Below are 5,516 nucleotides of genomic sequence, written 5' to 3' on the forward strand. Positions count from 1 at the left end.
GTTCATGCCAGCCTGAGCCCACCAGCTCAGTCCCACTCCCTGTGCTCTGGGCTGGTCTCCGGCCTGGGGTTCTTGCACTCACACTTGTTCACTGCTTCTTTGTCACCTGTTAAATGCGGAAGCCAAGCTGTGATGGTCAGGTGGGGGAGGTAGGGAGCTTCTGTGGGATACAAAACTTCCCCTCCCTGCACTGAGGGGACCTTTCACTGATCCATCAAGGCCACAAGGGACCATTAGGTCACCTAGTCAGACCTCCTGTAGGAGGGAGGATGGAGAATAAAATTTCCTTTGCAGGACCAATTAATTGCAGAGCAAGGTCCCCATCTCCTTACTGCGGCGTTGCTGAATGCCCAGAGAACTGAGAGGCAGTTGTGATCTATTTGACTAACAGGCATTGTCCCTATTAACCTCATCAGCAAGAAACAGTCCTAGGCTATGGAGTGAGGGGAATTCAGTCTCCATGTTCATTCGTTCCCCGGACTTCCCCCAAACACAGAGACACACACCCACACTTCCCACATTGGTTCCCAAGCCTAGCCTGGAGACACACCATCCTACCCTACCCCGCCCCATCTCCCCCACTCATATACATCTCCCCTCTCTTGGGATGAGATGGGGATTCAGTCTTCATGTTCCTTCAGTTCTGGGCTTCTACCCCATCTGCTTCTCCTCCAGCAAGCCCGCAGGTGAGAATTGCTTTGAAGTGATTCCAACTGGCAGTTTGCAGCCAGCTCCCCGGGAATTGCTTTGGGACGCTGACCCACAGGCATAATCCCAAAGGAGCTTTAGTGTCTCTTTTTGTGGGATCTAGCATTGAATTCAGTGGTGCAAAGAGCATGGCCAAATTCTCCATGGGGGTAACTCAACGGAAGTTAGAGTTGCACCACTGGAGAATGTGCCCCCATATTACTGCTTTCTAAAGAGCATGACAGACGCCCCCTGCCTTGGCCCCAGCCACAGAGCCATGCCTCTGTGCTCTGGCGATGTCTGATCAGTGGCTTTTTCCCACTTTGCGGGAGCATGGAGATGGGGAGCCATCCAGAACAACCCCCAGCTTCCTAAATGCCATTTCCTTTGATAGAATCTGGTGTGCTAGACAAGTGAACATTCACCACAGAGAAGAGATCCCACTGTGACTGATGGCTCCAGAGCTCGTGAGCCCTTGTCTGTCTGGGGACAGGCTCTCTTTGCCACGTACCCTTCCCCCAGTAAAGGCGGAGTTTCCTCACCTGAGCCAAGAGCTGCCGGTGGGACAGCCGCCTCACAGCAGGTGGATCGCTGGCCCGCTCAGTTCTCAGTTCCTGGCAGCTGGAGCGCCTTTACGCATACAGGAATCAGCAATGACCACGGCTGTCCAAAACTGGAATGGATCCCCATGGGAAATAATGAACCTGGGATGGACATTTTGCCCTCTGAGGGCTTCCACACCCCCATCTGCCTCCCTTCAAGGAGCAGATACAGCCCTGAACACCATGGAGCTGAAGTGAGACTCAGACTCTGAACTTCCTATTTTTGGTGTGTTTCACACCCACTGGGTCCCTGCCACTGAGACAGCTCTTAAAACCTGGGAGGGGAAGGAAATAGGTCTCATTTCATTGTGACTTTTCACTGATTCTTATTAACCGGTTTGGAGGAATCAGGACACATTGTTTTCTAGGAATCAAGAGGCTGGCCTTTGCTTCCCATCTCCTTGCCTCCATACCCAGTGAGACAGTTACGAAGAAGAGAGAAGGAAAAGGGAAGTAGCGCTTGCAACAGGAGTTCTGTATTTCTCTCCCGCCCCCCCCTGCCCTGCCGTATCTTACCATAACCTCAACTGTAAGATTTTGGGGGCAGTGACTGCTTTTCACGACATGTGTGTACAGCACCTTGCCCCCTGGGCTCTCAGTGATTTCAATCAGCTTTGGATCATGCCTCCAATAGGAACTCACTACTGCTTATTTCCCTCCCTTCTAAAACTTGCAGACAGTGTCTCCTACGCCTCTTTAGCATGTGTCCATCTGGAATGACAACATCACTGATGTCTGCGACCATTGTCGTCTATCAGAGATATGCACAGTGCCATTTTCACAAAGTGGTTGCAGCTCCCAGGCCCCCAAATTATATTGATTTTTTTCATTTTGCCTTATTTGTCTCTATGCTTCTCCAATCCCCAGTTATTCTGACATCAGTGTCTAGCAATGCAGGAATTCTTGTTTTTAGTTTCCTGTTTAACAAAATAGCATCAGGTGACAGCCTATGCTTCAGTGGTTTCATTCTGTAATTAAACAGTTCTAAGTAGGATCAGAGTCTGACTCTGCAGCCTTTTTCTAGAGGCACTTTACTATTTTGACTCAGTTTGCCACCAGCCCATTGGATTGGGGATAATAAGGAGGCAGTCACCTGCCAAATCCCCCTACCTTATTGCAAACTACTTAAACTCATGCCTACTAAACTTGGCACATGGCTGTATAATACTGTCAGATATATCCATGTCGAGCAAAAATGGAGTTGACATGCACCATCACCTGTTTAGCTGTAGTATCTTCTTGTAGGGCTGTCTCAGGGATGTGAGAATAATAGTCTAGGACAAGTGGATAGTTTTTCCCCCCTGCCAATAGAAACATATCTATGCTTTCCTGATGGTTCCAGATCTCAGTGTGCAGCTCAGTAGCAGGGATCTGCATGGGCAGTATACTCCAAGAATGCGAGCTACAGGGAAGTAACCTCTTTTCTGTTTGGAAGCAGAACAGGAAAACAGGATGCAGTTGTAAACCCTGAGTTTATTGTGTAAATGTTGGTTGTTTCCCCGGGGCACTGTTAGACTTTCCTGGAATCAGTACAGTGGAGCTGACTTCAAGAAGGGAAAGTTGATCTATCTATGCAGCAGGATCAACAGAGACTCGAGGTGAGACTGCGTTTGGATCACAAAGCTGTTGGGGTACATAAGACATTAACCTACTAGGGACTAAGCCTCCATCTTCAAATTCCAGGGTTCTTAGCCCTGGTCTACACTACGACTTTAGGTCGAATTTAGCAGCGTTAAATCGATGTAAACCTGCACCCGTCCACACGATGAAGCCCTTTTTTTCGACTCAAAGGGCTCTTAAAATCAATTTCCTTACTCCACCCCTGACAAGTGGATTAGCGCTTAAATCGGCCTTGCCGGGTTGAATTTGGGGTACTGTGGACACAATTCGACGGTATTGGCCACCGGGAGCTATCCCAGAGTGCTCCATTGTGACCACTCTGGACAGCACTCTCAACTCAGATGCACTGGCCAGGTAGACAGGAAAAGAACCGCGAACTTTTGAATCTCATTTCCTGTTTGGCCAGCGTGGCAAGCTGCAGGTGACCAAGCAGAGCTCATCAGCAGAGGTGACCATGATGGAGTCCCAGAATCGCAAAAGAGCTCCAGCATGGACTGAACGGGAGGTATGGGATCTGATCGCTGTATGGGGAGAGGAATCTGTGCTATCAGAATTCCGTTCCAGTTTTCGAAATGCCAAAACCTTTGTCAAAATCTTCCAGGGCATGAAGGACAGAGGCCATAACAGGGACCCGAAGCAGTGCTGCGTGAAACTTAAGGAGCTGAGGCAAGCCAACCAGAAAACCAGAGAGGCGAATGGCCGCTCCGGGTCAGAGCCCCAAACATGCCGCTTCTATGATGAGCTGCATGCCATTTTAGGGGGTTCAGCCACCACTACCCCAGCCGTGTTGTTTGACTCCTTCAATGGAGATGGAGGCAACACAGAAGCAGGTTTTGGGGACGAAGAAGATGATGATGATGATGAGGTTGTAGATAGCTCACAGCAAGCAAGTGGAGAAACCAGTTTTCCAGACAGCCAGGAACTGTTTCTCACCCTAGACCTGGAGCCAGTACCCCCCGAACCCACCCACGGCTGCCTCCTGGACCCGGCAGGCAGAGAAGGGACCTCCGGTGAGTGTACCTTTTAAAATACTATATATGGTTTAAAAGCAAGCATGTGAAAGGATTAATTTGCCCTGGCATTCACGGCTCTCCTGGATGTACTCCCAAAGCCTTTGCAAAAGGTTTCTGGGGAAGGCAGCCTTATTGCGTCCTCCATGGTAGGACACTTTACCACTCCAGGCCAGTAGCACGTACTTGGGAATCATTGTACAACAAAACATTGCAGTGTATGTTTGCTGGCGTTCAAACAACATCCGTTCTTTATCTCTCTGTGTTATCCTCAGGAGAGTGAGATATCATTCATGGTCACCTGGTTGAAATAGGGTGCTTTTCTTCAGGGGACACTCAGAGATGCCCGTTCCTGCTGGGCTGTTTGCCTGTGGCTGAACAGAAATGCTCCCCGCTGTTAGCCACGGGGAGGGGGGAGGGTTGAGGGAGTAGCCACGCAGTGGGGGGAGGCAAAATGCGACCTTGTAACGAAAGCACATGTGCTATGTATGTAATGTTAACAGCAAGGTTTACCCTGAAAGAGTATAGCCATTGTTTTATAAAATGTGTCTTTTTAAATACCGCTGTCCCTTTTTTTTTCTCCCCAGCTGCATGTGTTTCAATGATCACAGGATCTTCTCCTTCCCAGAGGCTAGTGAAGATTAGAAAGAAAAAAAACACACTTGTGATGAAATGTTCTCTGAGCTCATGCTGTCCTCCCACACTGACAGAGCACAGACGAATGTGTGGAGGCAAATAATGTCAGAGTGCAGGAAAGCACAATATGACCGGGAGAAGAGGTGGTGGGCTGAAGAGAATAAGTGGCGGGCTGAAGACAGGGCTGAAGCTCAAATGTGCGGCAGCATGATGAGAGGAGGCAGGATTCAATGCTTAGGCTGCTGGACGATCAAACCAGTATGCTCCAGTGTATGGTTGAGCTGCAGCAAAGGCAGTAGGAGCACAGAGTGCTGCTACAGCCCCTGTGTAACCAACCATCCTCCTCCCCAAGTTCCATAGCCTCCTCACCCAGACGCCCAAGAATGTGGTGGGGGGGCCTCCGGCCAACCAGCCACTCCACCACAGAGGATTGCCCAAAAAACAGAAGGCTGGCATTCAATAAGTTTTAAAGTTGTAAACTTTTAAAGTGCTGTGTGGCATTTTCCTTCCCTCCTCCACCACCCCTCCTGGGCTACCTTGGTAGTCATCCCCCTATTTGTGTGATGAATGAATAAAGAATGCATGAATGTGAAGCAACAATGACTTTATTGCCTCTGCAAGTGGTGATCGAAGAGAGGAGGGGAGGGTGGTTAGCTTACAGGGAAGTAGAGTGAACCAAGAGGTGGGGGGTTTCATCAAGGAGAAACAAACAGAACTTTAACACCATAGCCTGTCCAGTCATGAAACTGGTTTTCAAAGCTTCTCTGATGCGTACCACGCCCTCCTGTGCTCTTCTAACCGCCCTGGTGTCTGACTGCGCGTAACCAGCAGTCAGGCGATTTGCCTCAACCTCCCACCCCGCCATAAACGTCTCCCCCTTACTCTCACAGATATTGTGGAGCGCCCAGCAAGCAGTAATAACAGTGGGAATATTGGTTTCGCTGAGGTCTAACCGAGTCAG

Source organism: Lepidochelys olivacea, assembly GCF_965140295.1.
Source record: "Lepidochelys olivacea isolate rLepOli2 genome assembly, chromosome: 1".
NCBI lineage: Eukaryota > Metazoa > Chordata > Testudines > Cheloniidae > Lepidochelys > Lepidochelys olivacea.